At 37.3% G+C, this 22,085-nt stretch overlaps 1 long non-coding RNA gene and 1 pseudogene across 1 annotated transcript in view; one reads left to right on the forward strand and one right to left on the reverse strand.

The window, feature by feature from the left end:
- LOC110193830 (uncharacterized) overlaps positions 1-22,085 on the forward strand; it is a 39,681-nt gene that overhangs the window by 6,048 nt on the left and 11,548 nt on the right. The gene's annotated exons all lie outside the window — the stretch shown is intronic.
- Positions 574-1,005, reverse strand: LOC110193819 (large ribosomal subunit protein eL27 pseudogene; annotated as a pseudogene).

Raw genomic sequence — 22,085 nt, forward strand, 5'->3', positions numbered from 1 at the left:
CCTGACTCTCCCTGACCGTTCCTGCCTAAATAGATAGCCAAAGAAATGTGCTAGCTGAGGCCTGGACTTGAGTTACTGTGGCTTGCTGAGAAAAATGTAATAGGTGCCATGGTGCCCCATTTATAATTGTATCCCTGCTGCTCCCCCATCTGCAACTATAGCCCTACTTCATCTCTGTTCTCAGTCTCCTTTGTCCTCTTCTGTGACTGAGCCCTCTGGAACTCTCTTCTGTTATGAACAAAATATCCCTTTTATTGTTTCCTTCTCCCCCTCCTTCTATCTCCTTGCTATCATAGTAACCTGGCTGCTCCTTGAATAATCTGCACTCTTTTCCACACCTGTCAGTACTACTGGATGCTCCCTTTCTCTTGCCCTCTGACACACAGAGACAGTAAAACGGGAAAGCCTACTCCCTGCAATTGCATCAGGCCTAACTTTCTCATCAATTTCCTTCTGGATTTGCTGTTTTCAGATTTATCACCACATCCAAACAATGTTGGCAGTTATCTACCAGTTCCCCATGTCAATTTCTCTCCTTTCCTTTTTTTTTTTCTCTTTTAATGAACATTTTATTTACTGACCAATAAAGTAGTGCAAAAACCATAGCCTCTGGAAGAACCACCTGTTTTTGCCTCTCTTGTACCTTTCCTCAAATTTGACTTTGGCCTCCCTCCTCGCCTTACGTTTTAGTGCAAGGTCCCAGAACACATTCTTGTTGACAACTGTTTTGTCCAATGGGATATCCATAGGGTGTCTAGTGGGCATGAGGTGGTTGTAGTTATAAACTTTCTCGAAGGACTTGATTTTTGATCTCTTGGCAATCTTCTTTTTGCCCATTGCTTCAGTCACTTTGAGATGGTAGTGGTCAATACCTGCCACCAAGGCATGGCTGTAGGGCCTGTCAGAAGTCCCATCATCAATGTTCTGGATGACAACAGCTTTGCACCCAGACAACTGCCTGGGCAGAACCAGCACCACCTTCCCAGGTTTCATGAACTTGTCCATTCTGACATGAAGCAGGTAGCTCCTAGAGCCAAAAGGCAATTTCTCTCTTTTCTGAGGAAGTTTGTTACCTAGTTCAGTCTTCCACCTCACCCCAACCCCTTGCCTTATGCTTTGGAACTTTGATTTTCTTATTGAAGTTCTTTTATCTCTAAGACAGAGATTGGCTTTCCAGTTCATCAACTTCAACTCTAATGGCTTGCACTTTCATTCTACTTCAGACTCGCAGGGACAAATATACTATCTTATCAAATTTCATGTTCCAGAACTGAGATTTTTCTCTCTAACATCTTATTCCTCCATGTCTCCTTGTACATCAGCCCTCCTAGAACTATTTTCCATCCTTGCTGCAACTTTAATTTGATCCACCTCTTCCTGCTTTCAATACTTCTGCAGCCCTGGTTTTCACCCTTAAAAATGTTGACTATATAAATTTTGCTGTTCTCTGACTTCTAATCCTTTGATTCCATGTCCAATCACCTAGCTTTGAATTGCCTTCACTATCCATATTCTTTCCTTGAGGTAAGAGGTAGTGTGATGCAACAGAATGCTGATGGAAGAGAACACACAGCTATTCTGACTTAATTCACTATAAATTTATTTGAACTAATCTCAACTTATTTATAGGCAAAGAAGAAATTAACTATCTTTTTTTTGCAGATTGTATAGTTGTGTATTTAGACAACCCCAGAGTCAAACCAAAATTAATCTTTAAAAATTACTTTAGCAGACTTATAGTATATATAATACATACAAATAAAAAAAAACCTGGTATGTCACCCTATAGAGATGTGGAACAATAAAGTAAAGAACCAAGAAAATCTGAGAACAAGGCACACCTTTTGTATATACTGTTTATGTGACCCTGGGTAAGTAAGTAAACTCTCATTGCTCTGCTTATAGATGATAGGAAAGTTGCTGAACTGTATTGGTAGAGTAAATTTCCTCTCCTAGCAGATCCCTTCAACAATGAAATCACAGATACAATCCCTTTCCCTAATCTCAAATTGATTTTCCTATCTGTGTGAAAAGTCTTTCAGTGTTCTCTGTTCATCACATGGCACAGAACATCTGTTCTAAAATTTATTTTTCTCAAACCACTTACAAAATGCTCTCCCACACTCCCTGCCCCCACACACCCTTGACAGAAGGTCTCACCTCATGTTTTAATGACAAACTTCAGGTCATCTGCCAAGAGTTCTCTTTTCCCCACATTTCCATAATTCATGTCCCCATAACCCACATTCTTTTCTCCTTTGCTCCAGTCTCTGAGAGTTAGTCCTTATCCTTTGTGAGTTCAATCTCTTTACCTGTGTTTTAGTTCCTCAACTTTTTAATTTTCTCTGGATGCCTGTCATTTATCATGGTCTGTCTCTGTCTCTCTTTCTCTATCTCTCTCTCTTCCTTCCATACTTGATATAAATGAAGTAAATATTTCCATATCTCCTCTTCACTCTCCAATAACCTCCTCTTGACATTTACTGTCTGTTTTATGATCTCTCTCCTGCTTTTCACCCACAAACTCCCAGAAAAAAACAACAACACAAAAACACTATCTATTCTTAGTGCACCTATGTCCTTGAATCCCATTCACTTCTCAACCCTTGCAATTTCTCTTTCAACTCTACCACTCAACTGAGCTGCTTTCTCCAAGGTTACCAATAATTTCTAACTTATAAAATCAGTACCCATTTTTCTTTCTCAGTCATCATCATTGTTGACATCTCTGCAATTTTTGAAACTGCTAATTACTACTTCTTCCAATATATTCTTATCCTCCCAGGTTTTTGCCACATTATGCTCCTCCTTTATCTTCTGTATATGTGACCATTTATTCTTGGTCTCCACTTGTTCATCAGCCGTGTCCTATGGTCTTTAGGCTGATATACTCCAGTCCTCACCTCTTTACTGATCACCAAATACTGCATCACCCCATGCCTTCTGGACATCTCTTCATTAAAGTCTCATAAGTATAACAAATTGAACATACAGCAAACAAAACTAATTATCCACCACTCCCACAAACCTCCTTGATTTCTCACTTTTCTGTTTCTTTCAAGAGCACCACAATACTTCCATTTATTTATGTCTTTAATTTCTGAGTTATCTTTGACTCTTCCCACTTGCCATGTCCCATATCCAGTCACTTGTCAATTCCCACTGATTACTCATAATATGTTTGCAACTGTTCTGTCCATTCAAGGCCCCTTTCCACCATCTTTCAGGCCACCATTACCTCTTTCCTTGATGACTGCAATTGACTAATTTGTCTCTCTGCTTCCCAGTGTCCTATCCAATAGCTTCCACATAGCTACCAAATTGATATCCCTAAAGCACAAGTAATACTAAGTCACTCTCCTGCTCAACAAACTATAGAGATTATTGTTCTAGAATAAATGATAAACTCTTCTGACATTCAAAGTCCTTAATGGTCTGCCTCCAACCCATTTTTCTTGATATCATACATTACTCCTTTTCAGTGCACTCTAGACTTCAACCAAACTATTTCCTTTTTTTTCTTTTTTTCTTTCTTTATTTTTGCTGTAATGGAATGAACATTTTATTTCCAATTCTTTTTTTTTCACTCCCATAAGCTTTAGAGTTTAAAATTTTTCTCCTGCTGTGGTATATTACATTCATATAGCAAAACTTGTTCAGCCATTGCCCAATTGATGGGCATCCTCTCAATTTCCAATTCTTTACCACCACAGAAAGAGCCACTGTAAAAATTTATTTTTCTGCTCATCATTTCTTTTTTTTATTAATTTATTTTGAATTATCAACAGTCACTTCCATAAACTTTTGAGTTTTAAATTTTTCTCCTCCTCCCTCCCCACCTCCCTCCCCAAGATGGTGCACAATCTGATATAGGGTATAAGTATACATTCCTATTAAACATCTTTTCACATTAGTCATGTTGTAAGGAAGAATTAGAAACAATATGAGAAACAACAAGAAAGAGAAAACAAAATAAAATGGAAGAGAAAAAGAACAAATACTATGCTTCAATCTGCATTCAAAGTTGATAGTTATTTCTTTGGATACAGATAGCATTTTCCATCATGAGACTTTTGGAGATGTCTTAGATCCTTATATTGCTGAGAAGGGCTAAGTCTATCAAAGTTAGTGACGGCATAATGTGACTGTTACTGTGTACAATGTTCTCCTGGTTCTGCTCACTTCACTCAGCATCAGTTCATACAAGTCTTTCCAGGTTTTTCTGAAGTGTGCCTGCTCATCATTTCTCATAGCACAATAGTGCTCCATTACATTCATATACCAAAACTTGTTCAGCCATTCCCCAATTGATGGACATCCCCTCAATTTCCAATTCTTTGCCACCACAGAAAGAGCTGCTATAAATATTTTTGTACATGTGGGTCCTTGTCCCATTTGTATGATCTCTTTGGGATATAGCCCTAGAAGTGCTATTGCTGGGTCCAAAGGTATGCACATTTTTATAGCCTTTGGGGCATAGTTCCAATTTGCTCTTCAGAATGGCTGGATCAGTTCACGACTCCACCAATAGTGAATTAATGTTCCAATTTTCCCACATCTTCTCCAACATTTATCATTTTCCTGTTTTGTCATGTTGGCCAATCTGATAGGTGTGATGTGGTACCTCAGAGTTGTTTTGATTTTCTTTTCTCTGATCAATAGTGATTTAGAGCATATTTGTATTGCTATATCAACTTCAATTTCTTCATCTAACCAAATTACTTCTGCTTCCTGTATAGAACATTACTTCTTTCTTCTCTTTACCTCTATCCATGCTATCACTTCTATCTGCCTTATTTCTGTAAGCTAGCTTCTTTCAAAGTATACCTCCAAAGACACCTTCTTAAGGAGGTCTTTATTTACTGCCCCTCCCCCAGCTGTTAGCACTCCATCAAATTACTTTGATTTACTTTGTGTGTGTGTGTGTGTGTGTGTGTGTGTGTGTGTGTGTGTGTGTGTAAATGTCCTTATCTGTGTATATTAGGTGCTGTAAGAAGCACCCTGGATCTGGAATCTGAGGACATGAATTGTGCCACTTAATATCTGTATGATGATGGGCAAGGTGTTTTATCACCTCTCTGAGTCTCAGTTTCCTCATCTGAAAATGAAGGGAGTTGGATTAGATATCCTCTATGGTCCCTTCCATCTCTCAGTCATATGAGCCTATGTTGTTTCCTTTCAGTAGAATGAAAGCTCCTTGAGGGCAAAAATTGTTTCATTTTTTTTCTTTCCATAGCTAGGGCCTACCAATGCTTGGCACATAGTAGGCATTAAGTAAGTGCCTGTTGAATTGGAGTAAATTGAGGTATCTATTCCTATACAGGACTCTTAACTGTGTACATAAATTAAAAAATAAAAGCAAATATGGATGCGAAATTTAAGATTCAATGAAGGCAAATGCCTTCTTAGGTGTCAGAATCAGATACATAAATAGGCACCTAGGTGGTACAATGGACAGAACACTGGGCCAGGAGTCAGGAACAGCCAAGTTCAAAACCTGCCTCAAACTTTTACCAGTTGTATGACCTTGGACAAATCACTTAACCTTTATCTACCTTACTTTCATCATTTACAAATTAAGGATAATAATAACACCTGCCTCCCAGTATTATTGTGTGGGTAACATAAGATGATACTTGTTAAGTCCTTTGTAGACCCTAAAGCTCTCTTATTATTTAAATTGTTAGACGTGTCACCTTATGCTTTTGTTTGTTTTTTGTTTTTTGTTTTTGTTTTGCTTTTTGGTGAGGCAATTGGGGTTAAATGACTTGCCCAGGGTCACACAGCTAGTAAGTATCAACTGTGTGAGGCTGGATTTGAACTCAGGTCTTCCTGGCTCCAAGGATGGAGCTCTACCCACTGTGGCACCTAGCTGCCCCCATCTCCTTGTCTGATGGGTATTTTTAATAAAAAATGGTGAGGAAATAATAAGTTTCCCTTCCTCAGCTAAAACAGATGGTCTTTAAAAAATGGAACAGCATGGGGCACCTAGGTGGCACATTGCATAGAGCTCTGGCCTTGAAGTCAGGAGGACTTGAGTTCAAATCTGACCTTACAGAATTGACACTTACTAGCTGCGTGACCCCGGGTAGGTCACATAACCCCAATTGCCTCACCAAAAAGCAAAAAAAAAAAAAGATACAGCAATGTCATATGAAGGGATGGAAGATAAAGCTTGCTTTTTTTCCCCCCATGGGATTGGTGTTTCTCAATTCAAATTTAGTGTTCCCAGGGGTAGCTAGTCCCTACATTCAGGAGGACCTGAGTTCAAATCCGGCCTCAGTTACAAAACATTTACTAGCTGTGTAACCCTGTGCAAGTCATTTAACCCCATTGCCTAATCAAAAAAAATTAGTTTGTCCCTTTAGTGTTCTTCATATCCAGCATAAAGAACAAAAGGCAGAAATTGTGATATTGCCTCCAACTTTCCTTGAGAGGTAGCCAAGAAGCAGGCTATACAGACTCCATACATTAGAAAGCTGATTTGACTGGACACAAAGGATGTTGAAAGGAATGATTTGGATGCACAGGATTGCCTTTCTGCCTTTAAAACTTTGGAATCTTTCTTTCAGTTAGCAAGAGATCAATAAAATCAGGCTTCCCCCTTTCCCTGTATGGTTAGAAGTAGAAACATTTTTTTAAAATATTTTCATCACCTCATCTAAGCTGGGGCCCAAGAGCATTCAAGCAATTGCATCTATCTTTAGGATGCTTATATCTCTGTGCCCTTAGGGTTACAGTTAAGAATTTTAGCATCAATATATACCAGTACTTTCTGACGGATTTGCTTGTTTGTACTGATCTAAAAAATATCTTTTATATCCATGTGCTTGAAAGTGTTTAGTGTTTACTGTGTGTGTGTGTGTGCGTGTGTGTGTGTGTGTGTGTGTGTGTATGTGTGTGTGTGTGTCTCCCTCTCTGTCTCTCGCAAAATTACCTTTGTTCTGTGGATCTCAGTTAGGCAAGTATTTTATCAGCCACTTATAAAAACTCCTAAGAGTTCTTTCCCAGAGGAAATATTCCCAAGTCCCTCCTCAGAGGAGTGTTGCTAATAATGTGATATGTAAACTCTTTGGCAAGCACTGCAAAAATTGCGGCTGACAGTCATTGGACTAAAATGACCCCTGAGAGAAATCCTCAGTGGAAACAACCAAAAGAATCAGGCCTGTACACTATTTCTTTAGCTCCACTCATTAATAATAGTGGCAAATTCTTGTTTAATGTATAATCACTTGGTCTAGATAAAAAAAAAGTCTAATCCACTTAATTTTTCCACATATCTAGGTACTCATCATTTGCCTACTTTCCAATCCATTTTACTCTCACATTGAAGCTAACTGTTTAACTCACTGTAAGTAAACTGTAGGTTAATAGGAAAAAAGTAACAATAACTGCTTGTCATATTTTAAGAAAGAAAATCAAATCACTATTCAGATTTCCTTTATTTAAGAAAAAAGGTAAGGGTAATGACAGAAAACTATGTATCTTAGGAAATAATTTAGTGCCTTGCCCTTTATTTCATTGTTTTTTCTAAAAAATATATACATGAAAAAGATATGAGTTGGCTCAAATATTGTTTACTTTTTTCCTGTGAAAAATTTTCTATCTGCATTTCATCCTTTTGGGATTAACTGATTACTTTTTAGTAGAAGGGATATTGAAGGTTAAGTCCATTCAAACTTAATAACAGTGTATTCGGCCAATTTGTAGGTATTTTATAATTAAAGAAAAATATTGTTAAAGGGTAGCACAAAACTATTGAAATAAAAGAAAATAAACTGGTGGAGATTTACCTACATCGAAAGAATACAGTTGAAGTAAAGTGACTTCAGAGCATGGCGGACAATGCATCTGACTTGGATTCAAATGAGTTGGGCTTGACATCTCATCTCTGATACTTATTGGCTTTGTATGAGCTTAGGCAAATCATTTCATCTTTCCAAGCTTCAAATTTATCATCTGTAAAATGGGCATACTTCTGTGTAAACTAGGTACATTATAATGTTGTTATTAGGAAAGTTCTATGTGAACCTTAAAAAGCTCTATGCAAATGTGAGTTACTTATACCTGGATGGAAACAAGATTAGGTTTGGGTATGTCTGACACCTATAAAGACTGAAAAGCAATTATGTCTTCTCAGCCCATATAATTCTTGTCTCTTGTCCTTGCTTTTCATTAATTACTCCATAGAGAACTACCCAACATCCTTGAGATTTCCCTTGGAATTCTTCATATTTTGTTGATACTACAGGTTAACTAGAACTATCAGGCTATTACTTTTATTCTTACTACATTAGTAACCACCTGTCTTACAGATCACTGATTCTTTTAAATCATCTCTTGTGTATAATTCATCATTAATAACATGTTTATTTAGATCCACCATATATAATTTTATTATCCTTTATGTAACTTGAATGCTTAATTCTTCAAAGATTTGGGTTTTCTATGATTGTCAATCATGCACCATTATCATCAATCAATCAATAAACATTTATTGAGCACTTTCTGTGTGTCAGGTACTATTCTAAGTGCTGGGAAAATAAATTTTAAAAAAGAAATTCCCTTTCCTCAAGGAGCTTACAGTCTAATGGGGCAAGACAACATACAAAAAGAAGCTGAAAGGCAGGGAGTGTTATGGGGAAGGGGAAGATTCCCAACTCATAGGCATGGGGAAAAATTTAGAGAAATCTCAAAGTAGTGCATACAGCTGAGAAAAAAAGATGTTCTGAGCTGAGCTCCCTCTTTAAATGGAGGTTTGGGAAAATATTTGTGTTAAAAAGATGCTTAGCATCTGAAAGAATCTTGAACTTATTAAAAGGGCGGAATGGACAATTTTCCAAATGAAAACCAGTCAGATTTCCTTTTATTTAATTCTATGCCTAAAAATAGGTACTAATGTATTGTCCACCCAAGTACACATTAAAAATGTAGGTAATTTCCATTATTCATTTATTCTGTCTTTCTTTTATGGTTCACCAAGAATGAGAAGGGGCAGAGTCATGATGGCATAGTGAGATATAGCAATTTTCCCTTAGTGCCTTTACAACATTATCCACAATGACCTAGATAGTACACAAAACCAAATTCTGTTAAGGAAAAACAAAAAAAGAATTACAATGAGTCTTTTTTTTAAATTTATTTCCAGACCAGAGAAGCTTCAAAAGACAGAAAGAGACTTTTGGAGACACTGAAATTGGGGCTGGACAGGAGAAGAGGCAGGTGAATATAGTGGTAGTAGTAAACTTTGGTGGTAGTAACAGTGGCAGAGAGCAGCTCATCATTCAGGTCAATAAGAGGGCTAAACACTTGGCAGAAAGAGATCCTTCAACTATACCCAAAGCTCTATAAAAATGTGCATATCCTTTAACCCAGCAATAGCACTTCTAGGGCTATATCCCAAAGAGATCATACAAATGGGAAAAGGACCCACATATACAAAAATATTCATAGCAGCTCTCCTTGTGGTAGCAAAGAATTAGAAATTGAGAGGATGCCCGTCAGTTGGGGAATGGCTGAGCAAGTTGTGGTATATGAATGTAATGGAACACTATTGTGCTCTATGAAATGATGAACAGGCTGACTTCAAGAAAAACCTGGAAAGACTTATATGGTCTGATGCTGAGTGAAGTGAGCAGAACCAGGAGAATGTACACAATAACAGCCATGTTGTGCGATGACTAATGTTGATAAACATCCCTTCTCAGCAATATAAGGATCTAAGACATCTCCAAAAGCCTCATGATGGAAAATACTGTCCACATCCAAAGAAAGAACTATGCAGTTTGAATGCAGATGGAAGCATACTATTTGCTATTTTTTTTTTCTTCTGTTGAGTTTAGTTTCTGCTTTCTGGTGGTTCCTCCTACTGGTTGTAATTCTTACTTACAACATCACTAATGTGAAAATATGTCTAATAGAAATGTAAATGTATAGTATATCAGATTGTGCACCATCTTGGGGAGAGAGGTGGGGAGGAAGGTGGAGAAAAATCTAAAACTCAAAAGTTTATGGAAGTGATTGTTGATAAATCAAAATATATTAATAAAAAATTAAAAAAAATAAAGTAAGCTCTCTTTGCAATCCTAGTTTTTAGCACTGGTATATAAAAATGTTTTTTTTTAAGGTAAGCCTAAGCCTCTATTTGAATAAGTGAATGAGTGAATAAATGAACATGTAAGATTTTACTATGTATAAAACACTGTGCTTAATGCTAGGGATGAAACTAGAAAAGAAAGTTTGTTCCTTCAAGGAGCTCATATTCTAATAGGTGAATACAATACACATAGGACGTTTCAGTTGCAAGTCATATGAGAAGACCCCATCAACTTAGTTGTCCCATCTGTAAAAAGAGATGATGATAACTTCCCTGATTACCTCACGAAGTCATTGTGAATATCAAATGATCTCATATCAAATATAAAGGTCTCCTATGCTTACTTATTTGCCTTCCTTAGATATGTTAGAGCATTTCTCCATGAACATGCTGTGATGACTATAAGAATCCTTGCAAAACTTTATGTCTCAAGGAATAAAAATGTCATATCTCCTCTGGATATACTGCCGAAGTTTATGGTCATGCTTTTATTCTTCCCAACGATGTCAGCCAGACCCTCCAATAATTTCAGTTTACTTCAAAGTTTATAGGATCCACTGATACAACAGTTCAAGAAGAGAGAAAAATCATTGGTATGGTATAAATGTTTAACAACTGGCAATCCAAAAATTAAAAAAAAGATTAATCTGTATTGTCAACATTTTCTCCATCACTTTCTTAAGCTTATACAATCATCAAAACAACAAATCAAACTCTGATTTATGGTTTTCTGGTTTCTGAAGTGTAAATGCTAAAAATTCAATCATTGGCTTTTGGCAGCTGCTTAAAAGCTGGCTCCAGCAAAGTCCTGGAGAAAGAACTCAAAACTAAGAAAATCAAGAGAGATTTCCCTCAGGAAGTGACTTATGAGTGGAATCTGGGAGGAAGCTAGGGCTTCTAAATGCTAAGTGTAAGGAGAGAGTGCTTTCCAAACTAAGGAGATAGTCTGCAAAACTGAAAAAGCAGGCAATGGATTTCTGAGTTCAAAAGTTCAGAAAGGAGAACAGTTGGTCTAGGATATAAAATGTCTATGTGGCATAACGTGAAGTGTGGTTACTTAATATTACTTTATATGTTGTACACATTGTATCCTCCCAATCCTGCTAGAATGTGAACTTTTAGAAGGCTGTTATTTTAAAATTTTTACAAAATGTTCTCAGGGCTTAGAACATAGTAGGCACCTCCCAAAATTTTAAATTGGAAGGTTTGCTGAGAAAAATTAATAAAACCCCAATTGACAAGCAAGCGCAGTTGAGGTTTCCACTGTTCAAAATTATGTGAAACTGGAATTACTTTATTTTTCTCTCTTCATTTTGATGTATATCTCATTAACAATCCATAGCTTAATTAGGCCAATAAGGGAATTCTAACAATTCTGCCAATAATTTGAAAATTTACACATGCCTTTTAATACTTATACTGCCATGTCCAAACTTTAATCTCATATTCAAGTGATATTATTTCAGAGCTAATTTTCAAAGCAATTAGCTGGTATGCATTATGCAGCATTGTAATATTAAAAAAAATGAAAATAATTTATTCTCTTCTCTAATCCTTTCCATTAAATCTAAATCCATTTTTATTAAAAGGCACACAGAGCAACTTTAATTTCCAATTAAAAAAAACTAAAAGTTTTGAAGGGGTTTATATAACAGAGGACACCAAATTAGCAGTTTGATGTGCTTTTTAAATTCAAAGAATAATCATCACTACATATTTAAACCCCCACCTTGTTTCCTATTATGTTGTATAGACATCACATTTTTTTTTTGCAACACAATTCACAATTTGGAGGCCTGAACAGAAATTGTAAATAACATAGAAAAGTATTTCTGACTCTCCTTTTTATAATTTAAAATATCATCAGTATATTATTGACTATAAGAGGTCATAAGAGATCTTAGACATTATCTATTCCAAAGCTTACAGGTGAAGATACTGAGGCTCAGAAAGAAGTGATTTACTCAAGGTAACATAGGTAAGGACAAGTAGTTCTAGGATTCATATCTAGGTCCTCTATCTCCAATTCTAGTGCTCTTTCCCTTGGGTTGAAGTTTCACCTCCAACAGACACTGACTGTGCAAAGTATTTAAGCTCTCATTGTTACATGCAACTATCAGACTATATACATTGCTGGTAAATGTTGACACACTAAAAGAGCATTATACATTGGAAAAATCACAGGTTTGAATTGAAAATTTAAAAAATAAATTTTAAAAAAAGGATCAAAGGAAGAGAGTTGGTGTTTTCATAAATGAAACTTATTTTTTTACAAAGTTATGAAACCTATAGGTGATACAGTGGGTAGAGTGCCGGGTTTGGAGTTAAGAAAACCTGAATTCAAATCTGGCCTCTGACATGTATTAACTGTGTGACCTTAAGCAAGCACCTAACCTCCATTCACGTCAATCTCCTCATCTGTAACATGAGTATAACAGAACCTGCTCCACAGAGTTGTTGGGTTTTTTTAAGGATAAAATGAAAAAAAAATAACAATAATTGTAAAGCATTTAGCACAGTGCCTGACACATAGTAAGCATTATATAAATTTTAGCTATTATTATTATTGCTATTTTTGTTGTTGTTATTATTAAGTGGGTTTACAAGCAAGATTCTCCTCCTGGTCCAACATTAGGGTATTCTGCTGAGGGTAAAATGGACATAGACAAGAGACCTAATCTTGCAACAAACCTTTTAATCATGTTTGTTTACTCAGTTGAGGGATTTAGCTCAAGTAATTACATATTTATAGAAAATTGTCTGTGTTCTTGATATTACTGAGCTTCTGATTAAATATTTTACCAGCAATTCATAGATTCCTTTCCAAAATGCCAATATAAAAAAAATTACCCACCATTTTTGATTATGAGATTTCATTAATTTCCAAGACAAAGCAGAATCTGAAAATTTCTAGACTATATAATTAATAGAATGAATTCTGGATATTTACATCGGGAAGCAATGTTCAATGAAAGTAAAAATGGCTTTAGGATTCAAACACAAGTAATGTCAGATTATTCTGGATTGTTTCCTTTATTGACAATGTTTCTATACTAGTATATCAGGGAAATGTTCTACCTATAATTTAGTTTGATTTCAAAGAGTTATTTGATGGAGACTTGGCATGTCCTTAAAGACATGATGTAGAGCTCTAATTCCTAAAATCTGGCCAATAGCTCACAAATGTTCAGATTCCTTGAGAGTCTGGCCAAAACAGTGGATCTTTAATAAACATTGTCTTTGGCTGAAAGAAGAATCGGGTCAAATTCATTCAAGCAGCAGCCATGTGTCATGATTTTAGGGTACCAGTGTTGAGGTTTAAAGGTTTTAGGGTGCTAGGACTCCAAAATTACAACATGCTGGTCCTGCCCAAAAGAATTCAACCCAAGCCTTCTTTCAGACAAAGACAAGATCTGCAAGATTGGCCAGACTCTTAAGGAATCTAAGCATTTGTATCACTAATGCAAGTGTACCAAAACTTAAGAATCTGAGCACCTTAATATAGAAAAGATTAATCTTATATACAGAAGGACTGTGGAAAGCAGCCAGGAGTGGCTAAGTAGTCTGGGGTGACGGAAGGGGGGTCTAAGGAGGACCTGGATGGGAGTGGCCAGTAAGCTGGAGTGAACAGAATAACAGGGACCTGGACCTCTGGAGAATGGAGTCTAGCTAGGATTAAGGGTAGGAAGTGGCCAGGGGCAATAGGAAAGTAACAGAATTGGGAGATAAGACACAGTCAAAATGAACAGACAGTTGAGTGGATTACATCCTCAATCAAATGCCAGAAATTTGGGAAAAGTCCAGGGATTTTCTTTTTTTGGGGTCCAGATCCCAAAGGCATTGTCTTTTTCTTTTAGTGGTTCAGATCCCATGCACATCACCAGCACCCCTAAACTGCTAAACCTCAACATATGGTTCCTTGACCAGGAAGCACTGTCTAATCCCAAATTCTTCTCAGCACAATACTGAAAGGTACATAAGCCTCCCCCCTCTCCCTAATCCCTTTCTTATGCTTGGGTTGGGGTGGATTTCCAAGAAGGCTTGGTTTGGAAGTGCTTAAAATCCTACCCTTTTCCAAGACCAACTAGAAGAAGCTTTTAAAAAGTATATGAATTTAGATCCCAACTCTATAGTAGGGGCAGCAATCCTTAATATGTATTTCATTAATCAGTCTGCCCCAGATATTAGGAAGAAACTGCAGGAATTGACAATGGGACCCCAAATATTTCAGGCTCAATTATTGGACATGGCCTTTGGAGTCTTTAACAACAGAGACCTAGTTGCAGCAGAGAAGAGAGAATTCAGGGAAAGGGTTAGAGACAAAGAACATGCTCAATTCCTGGCTGCTGTCATGGCCAGGAAAAGACCCGAGGGTACTCCTGGCAGTTCTGGCAGCAGGGAAACCTGCTTTTGATGCCACCAGGAGTCCAAGGAGTGCCCCTCCAGGACACCCCCAGTGACTCAAGCAATGGGGGCCACAAGGAGGGCCACTGGTCCAAGGAATACCCCCATTAGGGTACCCCCGCAGAAGGAGTCTCTGAGACCAACACCTCTTGGACCAAGACCAATTTGTCTTCTTAAGTTTTCTCAAGACTGGGAATGACAGGGGAGCCTGGGGCTTGGCAGTGCTTGCACTTTATCCATCTCTATCAGTAAGCCCTGAAAAATTTAGACCAAAGGTAAGGTTATCTACTTTATCATGGCTACTTACTTTGATTTAATCAATTACTGTGGTCCTACACCCCCCTCAACTCATAGAGTCATAAGCATTGAAAGGAAAACTAAGGGATATCTCCAGACATATCCCTTTCCCTGCCTATTTGAGGATCTGTTGTTTGAACATTCATTTCTTATGCTCTCCTCTTGCCCTGCTCCCTGGTTGTAATAAAGGGTAACTAATGGATTAATACCAGGGAAAGGAGATCCCTCTAGTGAACTACCTCAGGGATGAATTCACTCAATCAACAAGTATTTTTCAAACCCTACTGCATGCAAGGCAATGTGGTAGATAGTAGACCTACAGAAAAAAATGAAACTACTTGGCCACAGAAAGGATCAGTGCATAGAAAATTAAATACAAAACATATTAAAAAGTAGGTGCAGTTATAGAGAGAAGATGGTAATACTTCAGAAAGTCAATATTATCTCCTTATTGGAAGTGAAATTTTAATTAAGCTTTAATGGAAACTCTAAATACTGCAAGGCAAAGGTAAGGAAGAAATACATTCCAGATATGAGGGGATAGCCTGTGTTGTGGATACAGAAAAGGAAATAGGATAATTTTGATAGATTTTAGAAGAAGAATATGAAATTAGTCTGGAAAGGTATATGGAAGCATATTTAAAACCTCCTTTTGAGTTTCCCCTAGAAACATTAAGAAATAAGCATTTCTCTAGTCTGAAACTCTTTCCAGATTTATCACCTTTGAAAAGTAGGATGGGCACCAAGGTGGCACAGTGGATAGAGCACTGACCCTGGATTCAGGAGGACCTGAGTTCAAATCCAGTCTCACACAAATAACAGTTACTAGCTGTGTGACCCTGGGCAAGTCGTTTAACTCCATTGCCTAGCAAAGAAAAAAAAAGGAAAAGTAGGTAAATGGGCAAGAACACATGTTCTAGATAACAAAACACGTTCAGTCCATATGTACTCTGCCATAGATACTAAAAATAAACAGGGACTTATGACCTATGGATTAAAGAATTTTACTCCACAAGGCATCAAAAAACTGGGTACTTTTTGGAGGTCAGTGGGTAAAAGAAGTAATTGTTTAACATTTAGTTATCCAGTACTAGAATGTGTGACATTGGAATGTGATAGGTTCTGCCTAACTGGATCCAAGTAACAAGTTCTCTGAGACTCATTTTCCTCACTTGTAAACTGAAGAGTCTGAACTAGCTCCAAGGTTGCTTTCATCTCTAAGAATATGGGATATTTTTATATGTTTTCCGCCTCCCAGGAAGAAGAGTCAGGGCCAGAAATGAGACTGATTTCCGCAAACCACCGACAGACCCCAGTGTCTTTACTTTCTTGTCACCATTCACTTGCTGGAAAATATTTGACTTTCTACCATAATACACACAAGCATTTGTAAGCCTTTGAGTTAGTCCATTTCTGTGTTGTTATTTAAGATCAAAAGTTAGATGTAATTAGAGATTGCATGAAACTATTGTACGTTACATAGCTACTATAAGCAACAGTAGTAAGCATGATTCATAATACGTCAGGAGAAATGTTTTCCATTTCCAAGTCTACCCTTTGTACGCTGAGGGCCTCTCTCCACCTCTATATGTCAGTAACTCCCTCTGTAAAGTGGAAAGAAGAATTGCCATCACATAACATTCAGAGTCAGCTTTCTAAATCAAAGTCGCTCATCACATAATCACAGACCAGTGAGTAAAGAAAAAAAAAAACCAAGGGATTTATATTCCCACTCTGGTCCCCACCCCTAATACATAGATGTATCATAATATTGCCCCTCTGAAAGAAACAACTCAGCTTTCTGGATGAAGAGTTTTTATAGGATATTAGAAATCTTACATTCAAGGTATATCCTATAATTCACTTCAGTGGACTTTGTAATACAGTTTTCAAAGTAGAGATGAGATAGAGTGGAAAGGCTCGGTGTTGTCCCAGTGGATTTCTGCATTTACATAAGTGACCTAAATACTTTTCTTTCATCAGTGAATAGATTTGTTTCTCCCCAAAAGCACTTTGTTACTTAAGAATTTGGGATATTTTGGGACCTGAACTTCTATCCTCCTACCTTGTCATTCATGTACATGAATAGAGTTCAGTTCATAGAAAATAAAGGGATGGTATATATAAATAAATTCTTTTTCCAGCTGATATTTTTTTTCCTTCCCTCTCACTTATTCTAAAAGAGGTGTTCATACTTGTGAGGCAATTTAATGTCTTAATATGGATATTTCTATCACCATTTTATTGTGGGTTTGGGAAAATCATTTCTTTCTTGGGTCATATTTTTCTCAAATAAAAATGTAGGAGTTAGGCTGGATGAGAAGGTGATCTCCCTTTGCCATTCTATGATGTCATTTATATGATGATATCTTATTTGGATTAGGAGAAGAAGGATTTTTGTTTTATTTTGTTTGTTTCGTTTTAGGCTAAGGCCAAGGAAATAGATATTGCTAGATATTACTGGCTATTGTGTGTGACTTTTTTGATGGTACTCTTGAATTTCCCATTTTTGAACGTAGGAAGCAATCTGAAACCTCTAGTGATTAGATGACATGTAGGAAAGTAGATACCTTCCCTCCCTCCACCCACCACTGAAGTACATAGCAGCCCTGGCTTCTCTACTTTAATGGTATGCTGCAGGCAGGCAACCATGAAGGCATCTCAAGATTGGAAGAGATTTCTGCAGTTGCTCAATAGGGTAATTGCACCTAAAACAATAGCAAACCTGGGATTGTATGCAGTCAGGGGAGATGGCTGGTAGAAACATAAACCCAGTTGATTTAGTTTGGGTTTTGATAACCTTGATGTAATTATGAAACAGATTGTAAATCATTTGAAAACAATGCCCTACTCTCTAATTCGTAGTATATGAGTAAATATAAGCTGTCTGTGTCAACAAAATCAGAGAGGAACAGGTAAATTTAGTGTCAGAATGTCCTATGTGTGCTGATATGACTTATCTTCTGGGTAAGAATATTCAGTAAGAATTTCAGTTACCCTGAAATCATCTATTTCTCTATGGAAACATAATGCCTCAGTTTTCTTATCTATAAAATGACAGTGTTGAACTTGGTGGTCTCTAAGATCCTTTCTAGTCTTGCACTTTGAAACAAAATTAAATTGCTATGTGGCCTGTTTAGTGTGTTCCTTGGCACTATTCTTCCTTGCTAATGGCCCCAAAGAGATTTTGCCATTTCAGGTATTATCTTCCAGAAGTAGATAGGGATTTGAGCAGATAGCAGAAAACAGCTGTGATATAAAGTGAAGTCCACATGACCAATCTAGGAGTCTTGGGCAACAATGTTACACTAGGCACAACCAGAAGGAAGACATTCCAACATCAAAATGAATATTAATCAGCAAATGAGAAGTCAAGAAACAAGGACTAAGAAAGATGAAAGCCAAAGGCTATCCAAAAATGCTAGCAGTATAAGTCAAATTTGAAGAGTTTAGAGTGGTTACAGGAAATTAAGATAATTTTCCAGGAACTTTTTGGCCAGACCTGAAAAAAAATAGGACAGCATGAGCTGCCTTTCTTCCTCTATAATTCATTAGTTCTTTTCCTTTTTGGTGCCATGGATCCCTTTGGCAGTCTGGTAAAGAATTCCCAGAATACTATTTTTAAATAGATAAAATAAAAGTCATAGGATGACAAGGGACACCAATTGTATTAAAATAATGATCAAAACAATTATTTTTTGAAAGTTCAGGGATCTTAGTTTAGTTCTCATTCCTAAACAGGATTAACTTGTTAAAGAATGAGGTATGAATAGAAAGAGCTTCTGCAGATCTGCCTTTCCTTTGTAGATCTTCTTTAGGACTCCTTACAGATTTCCTAAGGACTCTGGCTGTGGGAGGCAATAGTGTATTACACCAGCCAGAGAATCTGGAACCAATAATAAATAATGTCTGTAGAAATCCCTGTTTGCAAATATTATGGTAGTAATGATAGACATTGTTCAGTAACTAGTGTTGTAACTTCATCTGGCTGTATAGCCAACCCTCCATTGAACACTTCTAATTGGAACTCCCATTGGGAAGTACAACTCATCATTCCCTGAACAACTCATTTTCTTTACTCCCCCAAAAATCATTTATTTTGCTTTATTTTTTAAAATTTTATTTAGTGCACCAAAATCCTTCTAAAAACTCTGGTTCACAACCTTGGATTCTTCTTTGTTGTTTTACTCTCACTCATTTTTTCTCCATATATGATCAGTTACCAAATACTGTCAATTCTTCCTCTAAAACATTTCTTGCATCTGTCCCTTCTATCTACTCCCATGGCCATCTCCTTAGTTCAGGACACATCAGTTCTCACAAATAACATTTTAATAGACTCTTTATTGTACTTGATGCTTTGAATTCTTCCCTGTCTAAAACATCTTCCATATAAATGCCTGTGTAATACTCCTAAAGTCCAGATCTGACTATGCCACTCTCCCACGCAAAAAAAAAAAAAAGAGATCAAGAAGATTTCCTCTAATATTCAATTAAAACCTCTCTGTTTAGCATTTAAGGTTCTTCACACTCTTGACCTAGTCTAATTTTCTACAAGTAATATAGATTACTCCCATTCTTATAATTTATGTTTCAGCTGAACTTGCTTACTTACTGTACCTCATACCCAACATTACAACTCCCATCCACACATTTGCAAAAGCTTCCTCTCTAACTTGTTGATCCCTCCATCTCTACTCCCTAACTGAGCATGGCAACCACTCCTTCTTTATCTTGGACTCTTAGAAAATCTAAAGTCCTTCAAATTTCAATTCAAACTTTTTTTTTAATTCTGAGACCTTCTCTGATCTGTATCTCCCCACAGCTGCTAGTGATGTCCCTGATGATAAAATTAATTTATATTCATTGTGTGTTGATTTATGGCACCTAGGTTACCCCCTCTCTCATGGTTGGGGTCCCATGGATAGCTACCCAAGGTCTGAGGTACTCTGCATCCATATTTACTCAAGAAGATAGCTTTGAAGACACCAATGATATGTTTACTTTTTCACTAGTCAGCCAGAGGACACAATTAGTTCAAAACAAAGGTGTTTAATGAAATAGCATAATTAAAATAATTTCAAAAGAACATTCCCCTCACAAACATAAGAGTTTCCAACATACATGTATACATAAGCATATATTCATAAATATGAAAACAGAACAGAGGTCTGTATACAACATTCATCAATCTGACCAAAGCCTTTGATACTCTCAGCCATGAAGGCTTGTGGGAAATTATGGCAAAATTTGCTTGCCCAGAGAAGTTCATCAGTATTGTACATCAGTTTCATGACCAGGATGTGTGCACAGCTTCTGGATAAATAAAAATTCTCTCATATTTTCTCAGTCACCAATGGAGTGAAGCAGGGCTGCGTATTTGTTGACGTGCTTTTTAGTATGATATTTTCAAGTGTTGTCATATGCCTTTGACAAGGATGAAAATAGCCTGGAGGTCAGGTAGCACAATGATAGTAAATTATTTAACTTGAAAAGGCCATGAAACAACACTAAAGTAGATGGAGAGTTGGTTCATTATTTTTTGTTTGCAGATTATTTTGCACTCTATGAGGCCTCTGCAGCTGAGATGCAACAAAGTATGGATCAGTTCTCTGCCGCTTGTGCTACTTTTGGCCTAACCAAGAACACACAGGTGCTCCACCAGCCAGTACCACACCATCCATACATGAAATCATTAGTTACAACAAGTGGAGAAATATTGAATGTTGTGGATAAGTTCACTTACCTTAGCAGTATACTTTCCATGGATGTACACATTGATGGTGAAGTTGATACACATATTACTACAGCTAGCTCAGGGTTTCAGAAATTCCAAAATAAAGTATGGGAGAGAAAAATATTGGACTGCCTACCAAACTGAAGTTCTACTGCTGACCCCATTGCTGTGTGCCTGTGAAACCTGGACAGCATACTAGCACCATGTCAGGAAACTGAATTGTTACCATTTGAATCGTGAAGATCACACAACAGAATAAAGTACCAGACACTGAGGTCCTTTCTTGAGATGAACTGCCAAGCATTGAAACTTTACTTCAGAAAGTACAACTCTGATGGATCTGCCATGTTGTTTGAATGCCAAACATACATTTGCTGAAAAGACTGTTTTACAGAGAAGTCACACAAAGTAAGCACTCACATGGAGGTCAGAAGAAGTGGCACAAGGACACCATCAAGGTCTCTCTGAAGAACTTTGGAATTGATTGTGTGACATGTGAGACACTGACAAAGGACCACACAGCATAGTATGCCCTCATCAAAGAAGCCACTGTGCTCTATAAGTGAAGCAGAATTGCAGTTCTAAAGAAACATGAATGCGCACATTTAGAGATATCTCTCCACTCCAAATGTTCATGTGGATTATTTGTGTCCAACCTGTGGTACATACAGCCATCTGGGCCTGATCAGCCACAGTCATACACATTGTCCCCTGACTCCAACCAACCAGGTGTCCCACAGAGCTCTGTCCTGGGCACTCTTCTCCATCTATACTATGTCACTTAATAATCTCATAAACTCCCAGGGACTTAATTATCTCTGTGCTGATGATTCTCATATTTACTTGTCCAGCCCTAACTTATCTTTTGATCTCTGGTCTCACAAGTCCAACTGCCTTTCGTATATCTAAATTGGATATCCCATAGACATTTCAAAGTCAGCATGTCAAAATTGAACTCATTATTAGTCCCTTTAACACCTCCTCACTTCCAAACTTTCCCCTGTTACTGTGACAGGTACCACTATCCTCCTAATCCTTTCTAAACTCAACCTAGGTGTCATCCTTTATTCTTCCCTTCTCTTTACATCCCAAGTCCAATCGGTGGCCAAGACCTATTGATGCTACCTTTGTAATGTCTCTTGCATTCATATCCATCCCTCCTTGGACACTGCCACCATTCTGGCTCAAGAACACATCACCCCATGTTGGGAATATTTCAACAGACTAATACTTGGTGTCCCTGCTACAAATCTTTTTTTTTCACTACAGACCCTCCTCCATTTAGCCCCTAAAGTGATTTTTGTAACGTTTAGTTCTGCTCATGTTATCCTGAGGCCCTATTTGATAAACTTGAGCGGCATCCTATCATACCCAGGATCAAATACAAGATCCTCCATTTGGCATTCAAAGCCCTTCACAATTTCTTTCCTCCCACTTTTCAGTCTTCATATACCTTTCAATACCTCCACCCACCTCCAACATTCACTCTTCAATTCAATGAGACTGGATTCCTTACTGTTCCTCACACAAGACACTCCATCTCTCAGCTCA

This window comes from Phascolarctos cinereus, unplaced genomic scaffold (genome assembly GCF_003287225.1).
Source record: "Phascolarctos cinereus isolate Bilbo 61053 unplaced genomic scaffold, phaCin_HiC Scaffold_2;HRSCAF=192, whole genome shotgun sequence".
Lineage (NCBI taxonomy): Eukaryota > Metazoa > Chordata > Mammalia > Diprotodontia > Phascolarctidae > Phascolarctos > Phascolarctos cinereus.